A 27,879-nucleotide genomic window follows, 5' to 3' on the forward strand; every position below is an offset into this window, starting at 1 on the left:
TTTCTTTTAGTTCTTGTTTTGGCCTCAGAATAACCTACCACTACCCCTTCCTCCTTACTATGCCCTCTTTTCCTTCCATCAAACTTTTTTTTAAAATTCTCCTCAACTCATAAGGCAAACTAGTATGCCTCTTCGATGCTAGTCATTCTAACCAGACTTAACTCCTTTTGAATGCTAGGCCTTAACCCATTAAGGTAACTATCAACCTTCTCCTTGTTTTCTTCTACATGCCCCACCCTAATAAGGACTTGGTAAAATTCCTCTATGTATTCCTAGATAGATTTTCCTACTTGCTTTAAACCTTGCATCTTCTTGAACAAATCAAGTTCATAGTCAACAAGAATGAACTACTTCTTTAGTTTGTCCACCATGTGATCCCATCTTGTGATTTTCTCCTTTCCTCTTCTATTTCTTTCCAACTAAATCTCTTGCCACTAGATTTTGGCATGGCCTTCACAAACTTAACCCTATCAGGGTCCTCGATATCCTCACACTCAAAATATTCCTCTAGCTCATTGATCCAATTGATCAACTCATCTGGGTTTAGATTTCTCGAAAAAATGCCAACATAAATTTTAGGTCTTCTTCCCAGATTGGAAATGGACCTAAAATGCTTCTTCTCTACTTGGTTATGACTTCTCTATCTCCTTCCCCTTCTTGGACAATATTTTCTTCTTCTTCATTTTCCTCCTCATTTTTGTTTCCTATGGAATATTCATCCCTCCATGGATCTCCTCTTGCAATGCCTGAACTTTTCTCTAGAGGGTTCTAACCTCAAGGGGAACAACTCTAGCCCTTCCACCATGCTCCATTCATGGAGGTATCTTCTTGCTATATCAAAATCCACAACCACATAGTCCTAGTGTAAACTGCCTCATAGTTGGCGCTCTGTCTACACACTCAAGAAAACCTACTTTGATACCACTTGATGAGGGAAAAACCCAAGACAAAATGAACACAACATGAAAAAGGGAATATTATTATCAAAAGTGATATGATATTACATTTAGTACAATAAAAATAGACTCAATAACATGTCCTAGGGGTTTATAATGTTGTTTGATTCTGGAGAAAAACACTCCTCACAGTATCTTCTCTCAAACTCTACTAAAACTGTGTTTACAATGCCTGAAATGACCTTAAGTAACCTGAATAAGATTTAGGGTGAAGAATACATTTTAGAATATGCCATTTTTCATCCATTGAAAAAACAAAAGGTTCTCGAAAACACATTAGAATTTGGTGTCAAATTAGAAGAATCCAAAAATGGTATTCCAACTTCTAGGAGGCATAAGTTTTGATCTAGGACTTTGATTGATGAACTGTTTACATTTTTGAAAAGCTCTCCAAGTGCTCTATACCCCTATGGAGAGCTATTCTCATCCCCTAGTTTTTGGGCCCATATGAGACCATTTACTACTTCAAATCTAACTTTGAAGCAGTCTTAGGGGGTCTTTGGGCAACTTAAAACTGCAATAACTTTTAAACTGTAAAGCCTTTTGACCTGATTCTCTTTCTAGAGTGCTTTAAATTACAATTATAATCATCTCCAACTTACACACTCTAACACATCATAATTATGGATCAATTATAAAATAACCTATTTTCTACACTAGCACATATCCCAAGGTGCTCAAAAACACTAACTCAGAAAACCAATAGTGGAACTATGAGAGTTGGAATCTCTATTTTACACAAATGTGTATCCAAAAATAAAAACACATTAAATAGAAACTAACACTAAGCATTTTTGGGGTGATACGGGATTTCCCTTACACCACTAGATGCTCCTACATCAAACTCAAAATACATTCTCCTCAATAGCTTACCTGACTCTTCTATCTTATCATTTTCTTAGCCCTTGAGCTACTTTTCTATCAAGAGATGGCCCCTAAAATCATTGCATGCCCTTTATAGAGGAGTGTTTACACAATTAGAGAAGAAACCTTCCCTTTACCTCCATCTATTCAAGAAAGGAACTTTAGTTTTGAGTATCAAAAAAAAAAAATAGGGCATGATCACAACATCTACTCAATTGATGATGCATGTCAATGAAGCCCTCCTCATACCCAAACCTTTAACTTTTAGCTAAGAAAACTCTACTCACATTGCCAAAAAAAATGTGCAAAAAACAACTCTCCACATACACCACATCCTTATTTCGGTAAGAATTTGTGAACAATGGAGCAACACACTATTTCAGCAACAAGAGGTTAGTTATATCATGCATAGTTTTTGTCTGATGTCTCATTTCCATTTTATCTCTTGTGTTTTATGCCAATAGTAATCTTCCAAATAGAAGGAGGTGTCTCCTCTTCTTTCCAATGTATAACTCATCTTTTCCATATAATTTTTTTTTTAATACAATTCCTAATCAAGGTCAAATGAATGTCTACTCATCTTTGATCCTAGACTTTTAAAAAAATTCACACAATGCATGAAAAGAACTATATTATGACCTAATGTTGTGTAGATACATATGACATCTAACCTTTTAAAATTTATTTTTTCAACAACCTCCCCTCTGAACGTCTCCAGTAGAACCTCTTTCAAATGTTTCAAGTGCTCCTTGGTCTCAAAACCTTCCCAATAAAGGAAAATAAAGGTTTTGAGCCTACTCGTGGGGCTATTTTCTTTCAATAGCCAAATGATTCCATTGAACTAAAATTTTCTATGCCAACCTCAATTAGATCATATACATGATGCTCATTCATTCTTCCCAAAATGAGATTGTTAGGCCACTTCTTTTAATGTGAGCCAAAAATGAACAAAATGCAATTAGTGTTTTGGGAAAGAAATTCCAAGGTAGTTTGATGTAGGGATGAGAAGAGAACAACCAGGGCCAAAGGCATGCCTATCTATTCACCTAGCTAAGCATAGTCACATAGCAAAAACTAATACAAAATATAAATAACTTGGGATATAGAGGAAGTAAAAAACTTCATTCATATATTTATCCAAAGATCAATTACATGCCCAGGTGTAAGGCCTTCTAGGTTACAACCACATATATCAATTCAATTGTAATCTTTGATTATCCTACTTCACATTTTTCTTCCACTCTCTCTCTAAGCTACCTCTTCCAAGACTCAAACCAAGGTCTCTTAAATACACACATGGCCACAAGTCAGCCTAGTGTAAATACAACCAAATAAAATCTCATATTAAATGCTAGGACAAGCCACAAGTCAACTCATAGTTGACATCTAACAAATTATATTCAAAGGTTAGTTTCAACAAGAAACCACACAAATAACTTGGCAAATGAAGACTCCAAAAAATATTGACAATTGGCATCTAAACAAATTCACCAACCACATGAACTCGACATCCTAAGGATGACTCAGCAACTAAAGTACAGTCAGCAAAAAAGGAAACTTAGCAACCAAAGAACACTTGGTTGCGAAGACTAATTTGCAACCAAAGAACACTCTACAACAAATGACACTCAAAAATAACAACAAAATTGATAACAACTAGGAAGCTTGACCTCCATGAGAAGCTTAGCAAAAATTAAGAACTCATCAATGCAAGACATTGCAACTCAGTAGAAACTAAGAAAATTGAAAACATGTAGGATAGAAGTGCAACCTAGGATGTTCCTGCATTAGACAACCAAGGTAGAAAGAAATGATTCTCCTGAATCATTAAGATTTCACAACTCAAGCTAAATCCAACTCAAATTGACAAATCCATGTATCATCTTCACTAGGTCTATTTTTTCTTTTTACCAAATATCATCTTACCAACTCTTTGCTCTAGTATCCATTCAACTTCTTCAATCTTCTTCTTAGGATAGTCATCTAATACCTCCACTTCATCTTCTTACTCATGATATTTGTATAAATAAATAAAATGGGTAATAAGAGATATATCCATGTTATTAGGTAAATCAACTTCATAAGCATTACCACTATCAAACTTTTTTAGAATCTTACAAGGTCCAAAATTTTTCATCTTCAACTTACTATATGTTCCAACAAGAAATCTTCATTTCTTCAAATGAACTATCACCTCATCACCAACTCCAAAAACTTGATTTCTTCTAGACTTATCAACATTCTCCTTATACTTTTGACTTCTTTGTTCCAACCTCAACTTCACTTCCTTATGCAAAGAATCCATAAAATCATCAAATTCTTCCACTACAACACTTCTCTTTTCTTCACCAAAAACTTCCTCAAATCTAATATACCTCTAGGTAGCATTCCTATAACAATCTCAAAATGTGTCTTCCCTATACTCCTATTCATAGAATTATTATATGCAAACTCAACTTGTGCTAATAGCATCTCCCAATTACTTGGCTTATCTCCAACTAAACATCTCAACAAATTACCCAAGCTTCTATTCAAAACCTCTTCCTATCCATTTGTCTGTGTATGGAATATATAACTAAATTTCAAATTAGTACCCATCTTATTCCATAATGTCTTCCAAAAATAACCAAAAAAAATTACTATTCGTTAGAAGTAATACTTCTTGGTAATCCATGCAATCTCGGAATCTCTTTAAAGAAAATTTCATTAACATGCTCAAAATCTAACATCTTCTTACATGGTTTGAAATGAGCCATCTTAGATAATCTATCCACAAAAAAAAATATAGAATCTCACCCCTTCACTATCTTACAAAATCCAAGAACAAAATCCATCTTGATGTCACTCTAAGGTTTCTTAGGAATAAAAATAGGTGTATACAAACTGGTATTCTAACTTACTCCTTTTGCAACTTGAAAAACTCCACAACTCCTTACAAATTTATGAACATCCTTATACATTTGTGGCCAGTAATACTTATCCTTTAGCAAACTCAATGTCATATCAATTCCAAAATGTCCAGCATATCCCCCACTATGATTTTTCTTAACCAAATTAACTCTCATGGAACTTCTAGGGATACACAATTGAATTTCTTTGAACAAGATACCTTCTTGAATGAAATATTCATCATACTTATGTGATCTATTAGATTTGGTGCTATACACTCTCACCATGTCTTGAAAAAACTAGGATTAGTATCATACAACTCTTTCATTTCATCAAAACCAAGAACTTAAACCTTCATCTTAGTTAATAAAGAACATCTTCTGCTTGATGCATCAACAACTCTATTAGTAACTCCACTCTTATGCTTGATAACAAATGTGAAACTCTACAAGTATGCAACCCATTTCATATGTCTTTGATTCAATTTATGTTGGCTTCCCAAGTATTGTAAAGCTTTATGATCAGTATATAATACAAACTCCATAGGAATCAAATAATGTCTCCACTTCTTCAAGGCTTGAAAAATAGCATAAAATTCTTGATCATACATGGAATATTTCTTTTTAGTATCATTCAACTTCTCACTAAAGAAAGTAGTAGGTTTACCTTTTTGAGTTAATACAACTCCTATTGCACTACCACTTGCATCACATTCAACTTGAAATACCTTATTGAAATTATGCAAAGCCAATACAGGAAACTCATCAACCTTTTGTTTCAAAGTCTCAAAACTCTTATTACCTCCATGTGTCCACTTGAATTCCTTTTTATCTCCTCTTATTGTCTGAGTCATAGCATTACAAATAGAACTAAAATTCCTTATAAACTTTTTATAAAAACTAGGCAAACTATAAAATGATCTTACCTCACCCACATTCTTAGGTGTAGGCATTCCAAAATTACTTTTACCTTCTTAGGATCCATCTTCAAACCATTAGCTTAAATTAAAAATCCTAAACACACAATCTCTTCTTTCATAAAAGAACAATTTTTAAGATTAATCATCAACTTCTCTTCTTTCAATCTCTACAATACTTTTCTATCAAGCTCAATATGTTCTTCCTTAGTCTTACTGAATATCAAAATATCATCCAAATAAACAATCACAAACTTACCCAAGAATATCTTCAAAACTTCATTTATTAACCTCATGAAAGTACTAGATGCATTAGTCAAACCAAAAGGAATAACCAACCATTCATACAAACTATCTTTTTTCTTAAAAGAAATATTCCATTCATTACCTTCTTTGATTCTAATCTGATGATTTCCACTCTTCAAATCAATCTTGGTAAAATACTTTTCTCCACTCAAACAATCCATTATGTCATCCATCCTCGACATAGGAAACCTATATTTCACTATGATCTTATTCATAACTCTAGAATTAGTACACATTCTCCATTCTCTGTTATTTTTAGGTGCTAATATGGTAGGTACAACACATGGACTCAAACTTTCTCTGATCAAACCTTTATGCAACAACTCGTGTACTTTTTTGTTAAGTTCTTCATTCTTTGTAGGTGTTAATATATATGGTTCTTTATTTGGAAAACTAGATCTAGGAATCAAATACATAAAATGACATATACTCCTTACTAGTGGTAAACCATCAGGTATATCCTCTGCAACAATATCTTTATACTTATTCAACAAATTTTCATTTTCTACTGGAACTCAATCAATACTACTAGTTTCTATTGTTACTTGGTCACCATTGACTCGTACTTGATTAATACTATTTTTTGACACTTAGTTTCTATTGAAACAACTTGGTCTTCTTGGAATTATAGTAAAGTAGACATTATTCTTTTTCATTTCCTTTTCAAATTGTTTCCCATTAACTATGCAAATTCTCACAGTAGTACAATTAACTTCATCTAGACTTTCAATCAAAGGAAACATTATTTAATTTTTCTCATTCACCCAAAGGGTATATTGATTCAATCTCATCATGTATATAATATCTATCATATTTCCAAGGTCTACCCAAAAATAATGACAATAATCCATAGGAATAATATCCCACAAAACTTCATCAAAATAATGTTCAATCTTGAACAACATAATACATTGCTCACTTACCAATGTATTATGCTCATCCTTGATCCATGAAACATAATAGGGTTTAGGATACTTCAACCTCTATAATTGCAACTTTGTAACTAGCCCTTCTAATGCCAAATTTGTAGAACTTCCACTATCAATGATCACCTTGCAACATTTTTTGGCCATCTTACATCTAGTTTTGAAAACACTTCTACTTAGGATAGGTTCCTCATCACTTCCATTATTACATAAGGCTCTTCTCACCATCAAATTTTCTCTAGCCTCATGTCCACTTGGTAAATCCCCAATGTCTCCTTGATTCACAACATTATTGTTACCTTGCCCACTTTCATAGGATCTATATTCAAAGGATCTATGCTCTTCTTTATCACATCTAAAACAATTACCACAAAAACCACCTCTAGAATAAGAATTACCTCTTCCTTGGTAAGAACCAGTACCTCCTTGGTAAGACTCACCACCTTTCTAGTTGGTCTTTCCTTTTTCATCATTCTTCCATTCAAATTTTCCCTTATCTAGCATAGAATTGTCAGATCTGCCACCTTCTCCATAAGATCTACCTCTACCTCTTTGTATTTGTTCATGCTTCTTTGCCAATATCTCTTCATCTTTCAAGGCATATTGGTATGCTTCTTCCACACTTTCAAATTTCACAAAGTTACTCTCATCTTGAATTCAGATCTCAATCCATTTATATACCTTACAATTTTCTCAAAATTATCATCTACATATCCATATCTGATGTCCAAACTATAGAATTTCTTGATATACTCCTTTACAATCATATCTCCTTGTCTCAAATTTTGCATCTTTCTCAACAAGCTAACTTAGTAATCAGTAGGAAGGAATTTGTTCTTTACCTTGTTCACCATTTTCACCCAAGTTTTGAGCTTCTCCTTTCCTCTCCCTTGTCTATCAATTTTAAAATGCTTCCACCATAGTGAGGCATGTCCTTTCAACCTAGTAACTGCAATCTTCACCTTCCTCTTATCAGAAGTGTTTTCACAGTCAAATAACTCCATTTCAAAGACCCAATCTAACACAACATTAGTTTCCAATTTTCCATCATAAAGAAAAACTTCTCTAGTACACTTTGAATTTCCCCTAGACAATAACCTCAACTACCTTTCCTAATATTGATCTTCTTCAGGTTCTATCTTAGGGTTTGGTGCTACTGCTTCATCATCACTCACAACATCAAGATGTGCTCCTCTCCTCTAGGGAGTCTCTACAACATCTAATCTGGCTACAATCTGCCTCAATGTTCTTTTCAAGTGTTTAGTGGAGGTCAAGCTTCCTATTTATTGCCAAGTTTTTGTTGTTGCCAAGTGTCCTTTGCTACAAACTGTTCTTGCATAGAGTCACACAATGGAAACTATATATATATATATATATATATATATATATAACTTAGGAGATAGAGGATGTAAAATAATTCATTCATATATTCATCCAAAGATTAGTTACATGCCTAGTTGTAAGGCCTTCTGGGTTAGGACCACATATATCAATTCAATTACAATCTTCAATGATCCAACTTTGTATTTTCCTTCCTCTCTCTCTAAGATACCCCTTCTAAGACTCAAACCAAGGTCTCTTAAATACATGCATGGCCACAAGTTGGCCTATTATGAATACAACCAAATAAACTCTCATAATAGATTCTAGGACAAGCCACAAGTCAACTCACAATAGACATCTAACACAAATTTAATTCAAAGGTTTACCTCAATAGGTAACCACACATAGAAAACTTAGAAAATGAAGACTTCATGAAATATTAACACTTGACATCTAACAAAACTCAACAACCACATGAACTCAAAATCCAAAGGATGACTCAATAATCAAATAACACTTGGCAGCAAAGGACACTCAGCAACCAAAGAACATTTAGCAGTGAAGGATACTTGGCAATAACTAGGAAGCTCGACCTCCACTAAATACTCGGCAAAAATATGCAAGATAGCAGTGCAACCCAAGATGCTCCTACATCATAGTTTCATCCCCACTCTCAAATGGTCAAATATCTCCATTATTTTTAGTATATTTGATGGCATTTCCACCAACCGTCTTGAGATGAAATATGTCAGTCAAGACTGAATTCAATACATTGCAAGTCTTTATGCCATGCAAGATTAGCATTCTCTTGGCATTTTCAACCAGCTTTGGAGTATGGTTTTCAAGAATCCTCCTTGCATGATTTGTCTTAGGTTTTACAACCTTCAATATCCTTCCAGGTCTCTAAAATAGTGAATGAGAAAATATATAACAAGTTTTACGAAACTCCTGAAACAACTAAGATGCCTTTGTACATATGAGATATGAAGAAGTTAAAATGTGACCTATTGCATCACATATCATCTATATTGAATTGATAACCAATGATGATGATAAGTGCATATTGGGTGCTATCCTTTTAACCAAGAATAATTCATCCCCTTTAGTGATTTGATGAATTTAATCGAGCCCCAAAGTGGGTCCAACTAAAAAAAATGTTTTCAAATGACTAAAACTTCAAATTGATCTATTAATCATGTGATATTGATTTGATCCCAATTTAATCATTACTTCATCATTTGAAACTCATTTTACCTCTTTCTTTAAACTGTAACTTTTTTCCAGGAAGGCCTTTGAACTGGCTTAAAGAACTTACTGAAACACCTGACTAAGCTCTGAAAAAAGACATATTGATTCTTTGTTATACATTCTTGCACCCTATCAAATTTTGTCTATTACAATATTTGGGTCAACAGATATTGACCATCAAATTCACTCACTTGAAATCACCTACAAAAAAAACATGTCAGAAAATAGTAAATTATGTTTAGTTTTGGCTTTGAAAATAGGTCAAACAAACACTTTTGGTGCAAAAATTGGGACATTAGTTCATTGTCATGAGGAGAGAATAAACCTATGATTTGGGTTCATGACAAATAAATAGGTGAATTTTTCAAGTAGTCAAAGTGCGGTACTCAGAATTGCAGGATTGGGGACATTGGTAGAAAATTGACTTGCTCAAATAGAATAGACCTGGGAAAGTGTGTAGAGAAATTTGCAAAGACTTAAAAATTGGCACACTTTCTTAGAGTAGAGCATAGTGGTATAATCCATTTGATCTCACCTATCACAGATTTAGAGTTATGACACCCCAAATAGGTCTTCTGATCAATTTGCACTTTAGACACTAGTAGAACTTTATAAATTGCATTTGGAACCGTGTTTGAAAACTAGTCAAAAAAAAATTTCATAGGCTCAAATCTAAAACATAGAAAGAGTCTGACACCTAGAATAGAATGAAAAAGAAATTTTCTCATTTTGGCCATTTGGGTCAAAGTTATAACTTATGAAGCAGGGCTTCCTAGAATTTTGAGCAATATGCATCAGCATGACAATAGTAAAGAATCAAGTTTGAGGGATTCAAAACCTAGACAAAACATATCAAAATGACTTGAAAAATAAAACATAGGTTACATGATATACATACTAAAAATTCCCAAAGAATTGAGTCCTAATTCTTAACTAGGTGTAAGATATTCAATTTCAAACTAGGCCTCATGTCACTGTTTGACACTTACGAAAAAATGTTGATTTGAACAATGCTCAAAATGAAACTTCATAGAATGACTTAGAATGACAATTTATCATCATGGGCCACATGCATTTTTGGATACAATTGATTAATTTTGTATTGTCTTTAATGTTACACAAATGTCATATCATTATTAGTTAGTATATGCGTAGCTCACTCAGGCAGTGAAGACAGTTTTCTATGTCTACTAAGCATTCCTATGATTGCCTAGTTCAGAAGGTAGTGTCTACCGAGTTCACTTGGGCATCAAAGGAAAATCTACAGAAGATGAGTGTTAACTGAGCTCACTTGGTTAATAAAGTTGGATGGAACTAGTGCTAACCAAGCTCACTCAGTTGCCAAAGGATCTTCATGAGTTTGTAGTGTTAACTGAGCTTCTGTTGGTTAACACAGGAAAATTCTTCTAAGTTAGTTTCTACTGAGCTGGGTCAGCTAACAAAAGATTTTCTTATTTTGTCATATTAAGCTTAATTGATATATCTATTAGTTCTAGCTAACTGAGGTGATGAATATTAATTATTCTAAGTTTTATTTAAGCCACCTTGACAATATGGAAGATATAAGTACAAGGTCAAGTTGATAATTTAAAGGTGTGCAAGTATGAAGATGTTATGAATGTATTGAAGATGAAGAGAGGAAGCAAATTTGAAGGATAAGTAGAATATGCTTGTGGGGTAGAAAAGCTATATTCAATTAGGAAGGATCAAGTAAGAATAGAGATCTATAATCAGCAATTTAGTTGCATTCAAATCAGGTCATCTCATTTTTACTCTCTAAACATTGTAATAGTGATCTAAATCTCTTAACAGAGTTGGCTAAATAGCTATTTGTAAATCCTCTAACAAGGTGGTAGTTCTATTTAATTTTCTTAAGACCTCTAACAAGGTCACTCCTCATAGGGTGATTAAATCCTTTAACAGGGTCACACCTAACAGTGTGTGTTTTAACCTTTAATAGGGTTGTCTCCTAAGAGGGCTCACTTCAAAAGAGTGAAAATAGTAACTAGTTGCAATTGGTGGTTTTTCCCAAATTGGGTGTCCATGTTAAATCCTAGTGTCAAATGTGTTCATGCTATTTTTTTTTATGTGTTTGCAACTAAGTTAAAGTAATGGTAATCATAGATAGCATCTAAATTTTTCATGCCAAGAATTTAACGAGTATAATCAGTACTTACCAAGTTACAACATTTCACGTGTGTTTACCGAGCATCACTTTTTAGATTGTATTTTGTACTGACATCTAAGGGATTTAGGATTTATTCTAGTGGTAACCAATTCACCCCTTCCCTCTTAGTTACTCCACTTATATTTCCAAAAATTGGTATCAAAGCTTTTGGTGCTTGCAAAGAAGGTTTTAGGAACCTAAGCTAAAGATCAAGATGTCATACAGAAGAGATATTCCCAAGCTGAATAGAGACAATTTTGTAGCATGGAAATGACTTATGAGGTTGCATTTGGCTACTATCAGTGACTCAAGATACAAATATCTTGATACTGAATACAAGACTCCCACTAGAACATTATCAGTTGAAGATATTGTTGAAAAGAAGAATCATAACATCATGATGATTGATATTGTATCTATTCTTAGTTATGCTAAATTTGATGAATTCAAAGACTGCAAGATAGCTCATTAGATGTGGATCAACTAAAAGACATATATGGAGGAGACGACAATGTAAGAAGAGCTAAGCCTGAAATTCTTAGAGGTCATTTTGATCAGATGAAAATGAGAGAAGATGAGAACATTGTAAAATATGTGGAAAGAATCAAAGCAAGTGTAAGTGCAATCAAAGCATCTAGAGGAGACATTGAAGATAAAATAGTTGTAAGAAAGGTACTTAGAAATATTCTTCCTATTTATGAAATTAGAGTATCTACTATTAAAGAGATGAGATGTGATCCAAATAATAAAATATCTTTGGATGCTCTAGTTGGAAGATTGACAACTTTCAAGTTAGAAACTTTAATAATTATGTTCCTAGTTCAAAGGTTATTGAATCTTCTTTTAAAGCTAAAATCTCACTCAAAGAAAAGGGTTAGAAATCAAAGTCCAGTCAATCAATAAGTGAATAAGAAGAATCAAAGGAAATTTCAGATAATGATCTTGAAGTTTTTGAAGTCCTACTTGCAAGAAAGTATACCAAAAGAAGAGGAAAGTATAAAGGTAAAGTTCCTCTGATCTACTTTTCTTGTGAAGAAATTGGTCACATTGCTATGAGGTGTCCAAATAAAGAGATCAAAGATGAAAAAAAAAGAAATAAGTACAAAAGTAAGAAGGATTCCAAGAACTATAAGGATAAAGGTAAGAAATCTTGTTTTATACCTAAAGATTCTGATAACAGTGAAGATAAAATTGTATATATTGTTATAAAAGATGAATCTGATGATGAAGAAGATAAGATGGCACTTATCTCTCATATTAGAACAAATGATATATGGATTACTATCAGTGGATGTTCACATCATATGACTAGAGAAAAAACAAAATTTGAGCACATGGAATATTATGATGGAGGTAGTGTGAGATTTGGAAACAATGAACCTTGTAATGTAAAAGGAAAAGGATGTATTTCATTAACTAAAGAACTTATATGTGGCAATGCTTATTGAGTTGAAGGACTAAAGCATAATATATTCAGTGTGGCATAGTTGAATAACATTGGATTCAAGGTAGAATTCATGAATGGATAGACCAAACTATTGGATGGAAAAGGAAATTTGATTAGATCTGGCAAGCAAACAAAAGGCAATCTATTTTATCTTGATCTTAGTGATTGTTCATGTTTTATTGCTCAAGTAGAAGAAAGCTAGTTATGGCACAAAAGGATATGTCATGTAAAATTTGATAATTTGGTTAAGATAAGAAAACATAGAAGAGTAAGAGGTATTCCTAGTTTGAAGAAGCTTGATATGGGTTTATGTAAGAATTGGTAAGATGGGAAAGACTGGTTTCAAAAGAAAAAACTATCAGTCAAAAGAAGTTTTAGAAATTGTTCCTATAGACTTATGTGGACCTATTGGAATAGAGAGTTTTTGATTAAGGAAAATAGGTTTTGAAGGGTGCCTGAAACCCTATTAAAAATTAAAAAATTTCAATGAAGCCCAACACAAACTGAACTATAGACCAAAGGTAAAATAGGTCACCAACTAGAACTAGATGACCATTGTAGCAACATAGATAACACATTACAACTCAACCACAAAATAAAAGTTTTGACCAGGCACCTAAATCCCCATGGTTAGCAAAGAATATACATTAAGCTCCTAACTATAAAAAATTGCGATGGACAACAGGCCAATAAAGTTAGGAGATCAAAAATAGGATAGGGACTCAAGATTTACCTTTTAGTCCCACCTTTTGAGAACATAATGCCATATCAAAAGTTGGAATGGAGGACTTAACCTTTTTACTTTTTATAGTTGTCCATCCATCATCCACCAAACTAGCATCCTTCTACCATGCAAAGTTGACAACACCACAATCAACCCCCAAATCCTCCACAACCTATGAGGGAATCTGGATCATAGCAGAAACAACATCATTTAGAGACAAAGCCACAAAACAAGCCCCATCATCAATGACAAAATCTATAAAAGGGAGAATAGGAGAGGTCACCACCATAGAATTTAGAGGAGGGAGAATAGGAGAGGTCACCTCCATTGGGGAAACATCAGCATCGGTTGAGTCTGCCACCAAAGAGTCTCAAGGGGAGCCACAATCCCCAATAGGGGGGCTTTATGAACTGTATAGTGATTATCAAAAACCCCTTTCCACCAAGTGGGAGACTTCTTGTTAGCATGAATGCTAATGCTATGAGAAAACATTGCAAATTAGTGTTATGACTTTGTTTGTCATAGATGACAACATAGTAAGACTAACAGAGCAGGAGACTAAGATTTATGTATTAAGGACATCACATTGTGTATCTACCCATGCATAGTTAACATCATATACTATGGCATGTATCTAACATGTGGTCAAGTGTACAGAACTTGAATTGACAATGTACAAAAGATATTTATGATTTATTGAGAACCGCAGGAAAACAGAGTATTGAGAAAACAATTTTTGTTGTATGATCAATATAGCATATTGTGCTTGGAATAAAGGGTGTTACAGTTAAATGGAGGGAGTACACTAATAATTGATGATTTAGCAAGTGCATAGGTACAAAAGTCACATGTGTGAAAGTTAGGAAACAACTATGAGCCGACAGCATTAATTAAATGTATATTTCATATGAAGCTAACTAAAATGAATGTTAAGTGTATGAAGCCAACTCAAAATATTAATAATTGAGTATGGTATAAAGGAAAGATGTTTTCAAAGTTCTAGAGACCATCATTGTGATCGAGAAGTAGAGAAGACTTGTGAATTGTGAAGTAGAAGAATAGAGTAATCTACTAATGTATGTAAGTGACCTTATGGGTTACTAATGAGTTCTAGATCTGTTTGCATGATCTGAAGTTAAAGTAGTCTGATGTACTAGATAGAGGAAGAGAAAAGAGATTGTTCCACATCTACTATTCTGAAAGGAATATTATCGAGACCAATTGGATAGTGGGTTCATTGATTTGATCCTGAAGCTATTTGGACAATGGGTTCAACTACCTTCTTCAACTCCTAACAGGGTTGGAATCTCCTAATAGGGATTCAAAGTCACCTAATAGGGACTCTTTGTACTAAGAATTATAATAGACTCATAACAGGGTCTATCCTCTAACAAGGAATATTCAGATTAGTACATTATTCTGTGGCCATCATTCCCATTGGAGTTTTCCCTCTGATCAAGGGTTTCCCTAGTTGACATATTTGGTATATGTGTGTATGTGCATTTCTTTATGATTGTTGTTTAATTTATTGATAAAGTAAGAATTGTTTAAGTTTGATACATATCTAATTCACCCCTTGCCTCTCAGCTATATTGGTGAACTATTATTTCTAACAATTAGTATTAGAGCATTAGGTCCTTGAAAGAAAGTCTAATAACTTTGGGAGATCCATGGCGAATATGTTTAGAAAGGAAAATCCTAGATTTGACGGCACAAAATATGACAACTAAAATGATAAAACGAAGACTCATCTCTTGTGCATGGGACCAAGATATTGGCTTGTAACCAAGACATCCAAAAACATTGTAGAAGAAGACAATCTTGAAACCTGCACTGAAGAATAGAGAGAAGTGTTTATGTGCAACATAAGGGCAAGATAAGAAATACTATCAGCATTACCTAAAAGTGAGTATAGTTAGGTAAAACTACTTAAAACATCTCATGAAATTTGGAAAACTTTAGAAGCTAATTATGAAGGTGATACACATGCAAAAAGAGTTAGATTGAAAAATTTGTATTGCACATTTCAAGATGCTAGAATGATGGAAGATGAATCAATGAGAAGCTATGTTGGAAGAATATCTAAGATTGTTGCAAGAATCACATCTCTTGATGGAAAGAAATCTGATGATGAAGTGATATGGAAGATCTTTAAAAGTTTGACACCACCTTTCAAGTTAGTGGCACAAATGATTCAATTGATGATACCTTGCACTACTAATTTCACCAAAGAGAAATTGCTTGGTAGATTAGAAGCTGCATAATTTGATTTGAAATAGTCTGGTGAATTGGAAAAATTTGAGACAAAATTCAGTGCATTAAACATCAAACCTGGTTTAGCAAGGAGCACAAAAACACAAGGAGACATTGCTAGCAGCAGCAAATCCATTGAAGAAAAGACCCAAGAAGGAGTGGCTCTTCTTGTGGAAAGAGAAAAGGATGGTAAGAATATCTTCAAATGTTGGACTTGTAATGAATATGGTCATTATGCATCTAAGTCTCCTAAAATAGAAAGGAAGTTTAAGGGTAGATTCAAATCTAGAAGATCTAGTAATTGTTTATATGCTAATGAAGAAGAAGATGAAGAAGAATTTGATCAAAGAAAAAGTGAAGATGAATTAGGATTTGTAGCTATAATAGAGGATGATCTTGATAGAGAAATTAGAGAAGAAAGTACACTAATTTCACAAGTAGAAAAGAAAGATCGGATCATTGATAGTGGTTGTTCACATCACATGACTAGTGATATGAGAAAGTTTGTCAAATTTAGAAGCCATGATGAAGGAATTGTCAAAGTAGGGAATAATGTAGTCTATCATATTATAGGAATTGGATCTATAACACTTGATGCTAAAACATATACTTATGATGTTTATTTTGTTGATGGACTTAAGCATAAATTGTTGAGTGTTGGAAAACTTATGGACAAAGGCTATCAATTGCAATTTGGTAATGATACATGCATTATCAAGAACAAGGAAGGAAAACTACTTGATACTGGCACAAAAATCTTTAAGCCCACTAACACTATTTATAAGGAATGTATTTTGCCCAAGCAGAAAAGAGTCTCATTTCCTAGCAAGCAATTTTGTACTACACAAAAGCTAGAACTAGTACATACAGATCTAAGTGGTCCTGCAAGAACAAAAGGATTCTATGGAGAAAGGTACTTTATGATTTTTGTTGATGATTTCAATAGAATGATGTGCATAGCCTTTCTCAAGGAAAAATCAAAAGCATTTGAGAAATTCAAGATATTTAAGAACAAGGTTGAGAATGAATCTGGACTTAATATCAAAAGCTTAAGATCACGAAGAGGAGGAGAATTCACCTCTAAAGAATTCAATATATATTGTGAACAACATGGCATCAGGAGACAACTATCCTCACCCCATACATCGGAGCAAAATGGGATTACTGGAAGAAGAAACAAATCAATTGTTGAAGTAGCAAGAGCTATGTTATTTGAGAATGATGTAACAAAGACCTTTTAGAGAGAAGTAGTCAATATAGTAGTATACACACTAAACAGAGTGTAGATTAGAAATGGTATGGGAAAAACTCCCTATGAATTATGGTTTGGTCACTCATCATTAGTCAAGTACTTTAGGATATTTGGAAGAAAATATTACATCAGAAGAGATGATGATATTGGTAAATTTGATCCAAGTAGCAATGAAGGTATATTTCTTGGTTATTCATTGAAAAATAAAGCTTATAGATGTTTCAACTACAGAACAAAAACTATAGTAGAGTGCACAAATGTTAAAGTTGATGAAAAGTTTGGTACCATAGAAAAGATAATGGACTATAACTCTAATGGAGATGATTACTCTACAAAGGATTAAAAAAGTAATGAGTTACTTTTCAAGACTAACAATGACTTGCAGAATAATGTGCAAATTGAAAATGTAAGAGAAGAATAGAACACAGTACCAGAGATAAGAATTGAAGTAGAAACTCGTACTCCAAATAGGAACTTGATAAATAATCATCATGTAGATTAGATAATAGGTAGTAAGGAAAAAGGGGTAATCACAAGGAGAAAAATTAATGAAGAAATATGTCTGATATCTCAAGTAGAACCAAGAAGCATAGATTAAGAAATCAAAGATGATCATTGGATAAAAGAAATGAAGGAAGAACTCTAGTAGATAATCAACAATGACACATGGGAATCGGTTCCTAGACCAAAGGAAAAAAATATGATTGGCACTAAATGGGTATTCAGAAATAAAATGAACGAACAAGGAGAAGTGATAAGAAAGAAAACAAGACTTGTATGCAAAGTTTATTCTCAGCAAGAAGGAATTGATTATGATGAGACATATGCACTTGTAGCAAGAATGGAAGCAGTTAGAATGTTCCTAGCATATGTAGCAAACAATAATTTTAAGGTATATTAGATGGATGTTAAGTCAGCATTCTTAAATGGAGAACTTGAAGAAAAAGTTTACATTGAGCAACCAGAAGGTTTTCCTTTAATAGAAGAAAAGGACATGGTTTGTAGACTAAAGAAAGCATTGTATGGATTAAAATAAGCACCAAGAACTTGGTATGCAAGGTTGGACAAATACTTAGCAAAGCTTGGATTTACTAAAGGAACAACAGATGGTAACTTGTACTTGAAGAAAATAGAAGACAGTTTGCTAATAATAATTGTATTTGTTGATGACATCATTTTTGGTGGAAATGATGAAGACAGTAACAAATTCTCAGAAGACATGAAGAATGAGTTTGAAATGAGCATGATAGGTGAAATGAAATTTTTCTTGGGATAGTAGATTGTTTAGAACAAAGAAGGTATCTTAATTTCTCAAACCAAGTATTTGAAAGATTTACTAAAAATATTTGGTTTAGAAAGTTTTAAACCTATTGGAACTCCTATGGTAACTGGTCATAAATTATCTAGCAAAGATGAGATGCCTACTGTTGAACAAAAGAAGTACAAATCTATGATTGGAGGATTACAGTATCTAACCCATAGCAAACTAGATATAGCCAATTTAGTTGGAATTGTGGCAAGATTTCAAGCTGATCCTAAAGAATATCACAAAAATACATATGGATATCTGAGACATATGTGTATCTATAGATATCTAATCTATCTATTTAACTTGTAAATAGACATCAATGCTCAATTTAAATCCCATTCTTACATGATATCCCCATCAGTAAACTTGCAACCCTGTTGATTCCCTGAAGCATTTACATAACCTCTTGGGTTATAAGCAATAATGAAATAACATACAGCCTTAAGGGACTACAACTACAACCTAAGCTCTATGTCAAAGATTGTAAAACATTGAAAATTAACTGATAAAGGAGACAAGATTCAAGCTAAAACTCAATCATCTATTACTCTTTGCATTTATTTCCTTGAAATTAATACAGTCATATGCATGAAAATGAAAACATGGAAATACTTAATAGATCTGAACTATCTATATTAACCTTCCTAATGCTATTCATACAAGAGAGAATATGCTGAAGAAAAATGGTTTCACAGTAAAACATTGGAACCCTGCTAGTATTACCTAGAGCAAACTACCAACCCCTACAATGAAGGAAAGAAAGAAAGATATAGGTGAGAAATAATTCCCCGATCTAATCTATGCCTCACATGTGTCCACTCAGAATTCCTTCCCAAGAAGATGAAAAAACCTCTTTCTACCCTCTCTCTTAATTTTCATATCAAATCCCATCATTTGGCCTCTACAAGGCAAAGATATCTCAGAAATCTCATGATATAAGAATGTAACTGATTTTGGTGTTAAAATAAAATCACGGTAAAAGTGAAAAACCAGTTACAATAACCTCCAAAAGCCAAGAAAACATCTTAGAATTGATATTCTTCATTTTCACATTTCATCAAACCTTCATATCTATCTTTTAACCAATTCTGATGATCAATGTTGAAATTTGCCTGTTTTACTGAGAATGCCCCAAAATTCACAAATTGGCTTATAGCTCAAATCGGTGAGCACCTGTGCACAATCTGACTTCATATTTGGAAAATTTAGATCTTTCCAGTTCCAGTGGTATATTGGACAGCCCATTTTTGATAAAAAGAGGCCCAGGTTATGCCCTTCTAAAGATCAAGCATCTGTCTCATGGCTTCTACAACATTTGAAATTTTCAAAAATTTATCCATTTATAAAGTTCAAACTTTATCATAAATCCTTTCAGATTTTAAAAAATTGGGTATGGGAATGTCTTTGGACACGTATTTCAAATAATTGATTTAAAGTCATTCTTGCATTTTCCTTACCCATGAATTCTGGGTCAACCTTCCTTGACCACTTGCCATGTGTTGATCTCTTACTTGCTCACTTTCTATACAACTAGAACAACATCATCACCACCTCTTCGCACCACCTTAGCATCTCTATCTTGCTAAATAATTATCATGCATCTTCCCTATAGTGAGATAGCAACATCCACATGATTAGGACATGTGTTGCAATCTCCTTCCATCTCCATTTTACGTGTCATGTCATCACAATAGGGACCCATCGTTGTCCAGCTACCACATGTCAATTTTTGGTTCACTGACACTACCACATCACTACCACATAGGACCCATGACTATCTGCTAGATTTTCATGGTATTTCGGTGACTCACTATGTTGCTAGCTGAAAAATTTGGGATTTTTTGGCTAGCGAGGTAGCGAATAGCTGAATTTCCTGATTTTCCCGGTCACCTACAACTTGCTAACATCACCATTTTGTTTTGCATGTTTGTTTAAAATTTTACCTTTACTTGTCTCTAACTATCCTAGTCGAATGAGTGGGGCCCTTACACAAGTCACAACCTTTTCAAAAGGCCTTTCTCTTTAATCCACAATATAATAGCAATGATTTGTATTTAAAGACTCTAAAAGTCCTAGCCACAATGAGTGTGGGATAACTCACCTTTGTGAACTCTTGGTTTTCACACACAATTTTCTTATTAACATTATACTTTTTCCCAAAACATGGGCAAAGGCATCATAAGATCGATTCTTGTAAATCATCTAGCATGGCACAGGTGTTCCAGGCCCACTCTTTCTTTGCACAGTGACTTACCTTTCTTAATGCTTGAGTTTTGGCTTTTATCTCAACTACTATCATTTTTCATGGGCTTGACCATTAAGTTGCGGCCTCCCCATGTGTGGGATACCTTTCCTATGAGTGCTCAGCCCTGGGCATGGGCTTTGAATGCATTTTTATAAGACGTGGGCTTCTGTGTTCATACAATCACAAACATGGAATAAAAACATCTACCTTTATATCCCCTGCAGCCTTAACATGAACCTCTTCATACTTGGCATCATTTGCACCTCTTTCAATCACCATGGGAGCTCCTTGTTATATGCATATGGCTTCTTGATTCATGCAACTTGTTTTATGATTTGCAAATAAAAAACTTCTCCCTTTTACCTTGCATGGAGGATTTTTTTGTTTTCATATGCTCTGCCCTACGTAATGAAGACTTGTTCTCCTTCATTTGTTGCTTTAATGAGTACCCAGGCTTTGTGTGGGTCTACCGTAGATATTTTCATTTAAAAATGTGGGTTTCTCATTGTTAAGGCTGTGTTATTTCCTAAAGGTGGCCCCTCTTCCCTTCAAAAATGTGTGTGTGCTTCTTTGAAATGCCACTATAGATTCTTGTGCTACATGCTTTCCTACTTCCACCATCATGTATGGGGCTTCTCTTTTTCTTTCAATACATGAATGTAGGGTCCTTTTGGTAGCTGCTCCCTTTTTGATGCCCTTTTTTTAGCACTCGGGTGTCTATTTTCCTTGCTTCAGTAACTTTTCTCTTTAAATCTACGGCTTTGGCTTACTAATGCATGAAGCCCTTCTAACATCTTTCCCTCCTTTAAGATGTTCTTTTCATGACAAACCAAAAGGGCAGTGATTACTTTTAGCACTACTTCATTATCCTCTTTTAATAATCTTAGAATGGTCTAAAAGAAAAAGCCACCAGAAGTGTTTGCTCATATTACAGAGATTTTATATTTGGAATATTCAAGGATTTTGATAACAATGAATTTTAACAAGTTAGGAAAAGCCTACAATAGTGTAGGGTTGAATTGCTTTGTAGGCATTTGGAAAGACCTTCTCAACCTACTTGCTAGAGTTGAGGCACTATTTCTCACATGAAATTTTTCTAGAGACTCAAGCAATGTACCATTGCAGAGACATAGAAGACTACACAAAACATGGGATCCATATTGGTCACACATAATATCTAGAACATTTTCAGCAACTTCCTTGCATATATTAGTTAATGCCTCCTCTATGACTTTGTGACTCTCTGTCCTTGCATCACAATCTTGTAGAGCTAAATATTGTGATTTCAATGCAGCTTCAGCAACATGTGATCCTAATTGATTCATTGAAATAGAAGGAAAAACTTTGACACATCTTAATAAAAATAGGCAAAGCTGGTCCCCTTCACAGCTTGAGGTGAGATTTTCAAATAATCTACTAAAAACTTTATCGCATACAAGTTGGAACTCTTTGTCCTGAATTTCTTCAAGAGCATTTGAACAAAGGATAGCCCTCTCCTCTATGTCAGTGTTAATTTTTTTAAGAAGAGAGGATATTTCTATACAGTACTAAACTATTTTAGGATCAAGATTTTTCCTTGTAAATTTATCTGTTGAGATCCTCAAGCTAAACTGAAATCAAAATCAAGCACTTACCTATCATTAAAATTCATTTTATCCATTTTTGCAACCTGTCACTTTTGTGCCAGGAGGTCCATTGATTGCCCTAAAAAATTGATCAAAACACCTGATCAAGCTCTGAAAACTGGCACACTGAATCTCTATAACACACACTTTTACCCAATCGAATCTCCTCTCATGAGGAATTCAAGATCAGAAGATATTCAGTGTCAAATTCGCTCACTTAAAAACACCTACATGAAAACATGTCAAAAAACACTAAATTGGGTTGGTTTATAATCAGCTTCAAAAATTGGGTAAACTCACACTTGGGAACACAAAAATTGGGGCATTGGTTCTCTATCATGAGGTGGGTATGGATCTATGATTTGGGATCATGAGGAATAATAGGACATGTTTGGAAAGTAGTCAAAGTGGGCTACTTGGATTTTGACAACTAGAAACAATGTCTAAAAAATGATTTTTGCAAATGGAATGGACCTGGACAAGTGTGTAAATGGATTCGTCAAGACTTAAAAACTAACACACTTGGAGTATTTTTAGTGAACAACATAGGGGTACAATCTATTTGATTTTATCTATCGTGGATCAAGAAATATAACATCACGAATAGGGGTATCAAACAATCTGCAAATACTAACAACAATAAAAAGATAGAAATTCCATTTGGAATCGTGTTTGAAAACTAATCAAATCGATTCGTCATGAGCTGAAACTTGAAACATAACAAGTCTTTGACATCTAAAATACATCACAAAAGGAAATTTATCATTTTTTTGAACTAGATAAAAGTTATAGCACGTCAAATAGGGCTTCGCAGAATTATGTGCAAAGTGCATCAACATGAAAACAATAAACTACCAACTTTGAGGGATTCGAAACCTAGTCAACCAGATTCAAAACATCTCAAAATCTGAAACATAGGTTTTTATGTATGGACACTAAATACTCCCAAAGTGGTAAGTCATAAAACATTTTTGGGTGCGAGATATTCACTTGTGAACATGGCCTCATGTCGATGTTTGACACTTAGGTGAAAATGTAGAAATGACACTGGCTCAAAATGGGACTTCGCCAAATGACTCAGAATGTCAATTTACCATCATGGAACAAGTGGACATGCTGAAGGGAAAATGTTAGAAACATTAAACACCTCTTAGGCCTCAAAAGTACAATCAGGCACAATCACATTTATGAGCGCTTATAGGGCTTCATTTGACTCAAAATTTGAAATAGATGCTCAAAATGAGAATGCAATTTTGAGCATCAATAGTGGCTCTATCTGGGGATTCAGTCCCCTTGTGGGCATGGAAATATTTTAGATATCTGGTAGAAGCAGACCATTCCCAAAAACTTCTCTCGAATAGCTTTATTGAAAACAGGAAACAACTACTACTATGTACACATAATGGCTCGAGCCACCAAACTTAACATAAACTTTTACCTCTATCATACACCTAATTTTCATTATCATCTTCTTGAGGTAAACTGAAACTTTCATTTACATTAATTTCACCACATACATCAAATCTTCTCATCAGCAAATTAGGTGAAACAAAATCATTCTCATAGTGCATATAAAAACTTGAATTACTTTCTTCGTCTTTCTCACTGTGAAAAAATGAATCAGTGTGATCATAACAACCGACATCAAACTGAAATTGATCACCACTAACTGATTCATGCATGATGTCTACCAGAAACACAAAGTGCTCATATTCAATTTCATTCAACAAGTTACATGAATCAGATGGTAACTCACCTTGTGCATCCGGATATGAAGAAAATGTAAAATCTGATTTCTCCTTATTTGCAATACTAGTACTCCATAAATTAGACTGAACATATGCTACATTTTTTTCATATTCTAGCAAATGATTAGATCCCAAATCACAAGAATTATCATGAAATTACCTTCTAACAACATGTTGATCTATATCAAATTCTCCCTCAAATAAATCACTAGGATAAACCATTTCATTAGTATTACTTTTCTTATCACATGAGCTATATGAATGTATCTCATCTTCATGAAAACAAGAAAACAATGAACCAAAAATAGACCTTATCTCTACATCTTTATTCTCAACATAGAAGTCATCATGTGTATTGATAGATGGATTACCATCACTTACACCTCCCAAAGTTGACATAGCATATTCTGAAACTACATCTTCTTCAACATCAAATTTAGGGGAAATAACTTCACCATAAGGAAATGCAAAATGTGGCAAAGCACAAGCATCCTTAAATAGATTAGCATACCTTTCAAAATCATGAGCCAACAAATCAGAAATCTCATCAACACTTAACAAGATTTTGCTACTAGTTTCTTCTCCTTGGCTATGATTATTATCCAGATAGCTTGGAACATTTACAATAGAAGACTTATTAGTAACATATTCTGAAAAATCAGCATTCTGATCATCACATACATCTTCTTCTATACAAAATACATCAACAACTGGCATCATAACAAATTCACATTCATCACTATAAGGAAGACTATTACTAGTATCACATTGTTCCTCTTCTTTATATTCATTATCATAAGAAGATGAATCCACATTATGCACATTATCAAATTGCTGATTACTATTCTCTAATTCATAAAACTGAGACTCTTCATCTTTAACATCATTTTCAATGGACTTATTGCATTCACTGTTATTTGCAGCATATTCATTTCCACTATCATTAGATTCATTAGCATTTAAGCATTTTCAATCTCCATGATAAAATCTTTGATTTCACAAATCTTATCTGACCTTGACTTTCCTGACCAATCAACTAAATGTGACATAAAAACTTCTAAGAGTACCATTGGCCATGAAGATTTCTTAGGTCTGAAAAACTCATCAAGATTCATAACTACTAATTTTAATTTAATGTAAATTTGAAATCCACTAAGACCCTTAATATCACCAATTGTACTTCGTAACATTAAAATGGTCTTATCATGAATCTTTCTTTTCAACCTAGCAATATTTGCATGAACACTTTCAGGAGTTGGTACATCATTTTTAGACCTAAATTATGATTCCATCTTATAAACTATTAAACTCCTACCTCTACTTTCTTATTTCTGAAATCACCATATGGAGGCAATCATTTCTAACCCTTCAACTCTCATGAATGACAAAGACATGAAAACTAAAAATACCTTTATGTGTTGCTGTTTGAAATCTCAGATCTGCTAATTGGCACAGGTGCAAATATAAAACCCTTCACACCATAGATAGAGTCCTTTGTAGAGTTTCCATCTCCTTGAGGAGAACTAAATGAAATCACTAATGTGATTCATTTTTTCATTCAAAAATCTTATGACAACAGATCAAAAAACACTTCTAAACTTATCGGTTAGAAACTTATATAGATCTCTCTTCTTGTTTTAAAAAATTTGACACAACTTTTAGATCTACCTAGTTCAACTAAAAACTCTTGAAAACATTTATACATAATCGATCTATACTAGTTTAGAGATCCTTTAGAGAGTTTCCACTCATGATTGTGAGAAAGATTTTAACACATGATTCATACATGACAGATCTAAACTAAAATTTCACTTTGTAGAATTTGCAAAACTTCAAAAACTTAGAAGAGAGAAACCACCATGAAACAATTTTGACTCTGAACTTACAACAGTAACTCACACCAACATGAAATTGACTGAAGACATACTCATTTCTCAACACAATTTGCATCCAATTTAGGAACTATTGTTGTAAGAGAATAAAGCTCACTGGGGAACATGAAAATATATTAAGGAAATGGATAGAACACATCAACTTACTATTGTATGAAGCTTTCTCCATGTCATTCCTTTTGCTTTGTTGAATCCCTTTAAATTATCAAGGTTTTTCTATCATGAATCTCAATACAACTCCCCAACAGATTCGCCATTTTGTTGGTGACTCAGATGGGCAAAACAAGACTGAGATATTCAATTCACACCAAAGATTCTTGTCCTTTTAACAAGGTTTATTTTCCATCTTATCTCCCCAGCAGAGTCACCATCTTTTTGGTGACTAGGATGCGAAAAACCATACTAAAAAATAGGACTGAGATATTCAATTCACACCAAAGATTCTTGTCCTTTTAACAAGGTTTATTTTCCATCTTATCTCCCCAACAGAGTTTCTATTTTGTTGATGTTTGAAAATTTTGGAAGGTTTTCAATTACCCTGATGAGAAAATGACGCATCTAGGAGTAGCTAACTCCCATTTTCAACATGCCATTTCGAACACTGGGCCAACTATAAGGCATGACCTTTTTCTACTTCAGGCTTTGTAGGACCTAGGCGGGTAGACCTTAGATTCAATTGATATTGTACCAGTGCAAAACATATCCCTGAATCTATTTACTGTAGATGAAAAACCATTATATCTCCTAATAACTTATGAAATGACACAGATCTATAGTAGCTAAATGAAAATCTATGAATCTCATAAGTTGAGTGAGGGAATTACATTTAGGTCCTTCAACATGTGAGGGGAAAATATGCTTGATTAATAATGGTGATTTCAACAAAACCTCAAATATGCAGCAATAAGACCTAATGATCATGTAAGTGATCAATGCCTTGACCATTGGGAAAATCCATGAATCACAAACATACATATGGATATCTGAGACATATGTGTATCTTTAGATATATGATCTATCTATTTAACTTGTAAATAGACACCAATGCTCAATTTAAATCCCATTCTTACATGATATCCCCATTATTAAACTTGCAACCCTGTTGATTCCCTAAAGCATTTTCATAACCTCTTGGGTTATAAACAACAATGAAATAACATACAGCCTTAAGGGACTGCAACTACAACCTAAGCTCTATGTCAAAGATTGTAAAACATTGAAAATTAACTGATAAAGGAGACAAGATTCAAGCCAAAACTCAATCATTTGCTGCATTATTTCTCATTGTTAAGGCTACATTATTTCCTAAAGGCGGCTCCTCTTCCCTTCAAAAATGTGTGTGTGCTTCTTTGATATGCCACTGTAGATTTTTGTGCTGTGTGTTTTCCTGCTTCCACCATTCATGTGTGGGGCTACTATTTTTCTTTCAATACATGAATGCAGGGTCCTTTTGTTAGCTACTCCTTTTTTTGATGCCCTTTTTTCAGCGTCCAGTGGTCTATTTTCCTTGCTTCAGTAGCTCTGCTCTTTAAATGTGTGGCTTTGGTTTACTAATGTGTGAAGCCCTTCTAACATCTTTCCCTCCTTTAAGATTTTCTTGTCATGAAAATCCAAAAGGGAAATGATTACTGTTACCACTGCTTCATTATAGTATTTTAATAATCTCAGAATGGTTTGAAAGACAAACCCACCAGACGTGTCTACTTGTATTATAGACATACTATCTTTGGAATATTCAAGGATTTTGCTAACAATGAATTTTAACAAGTTAGGAAAAGCCTATAATAGT

General features: G+C 33.7%; 1 pseudogene; it reads right to left on the reverse strand.

Moving 5' to 3' along the window:
- Positions 1-2,392: 2,392 nt before the first annotated feature.
- On the reverse strand, positions 2,393-21,104 carry LOC149540907 (ribosome production factor 2 homolog; annotated as a pseudogene).
- Positions 21,105-27,879: the final 6,775 nt, after the last annotated feature.

The sequence above is a fragment of the Cupressus sempervirens genome, chromosome 9 (genome assembly GCF_028749045.1).
Source record: "Cupressus sempervirens isolate cs-2001-9-10 chromosome 9, ASM2874904v1, whole genome shotgun sequence".
NCBI lineage: Eukaryota > Viridiplantae > Streptophyta > Pinopsida > Cupressales > Cupressaceae > Cupressus > Cupressus sempervirens.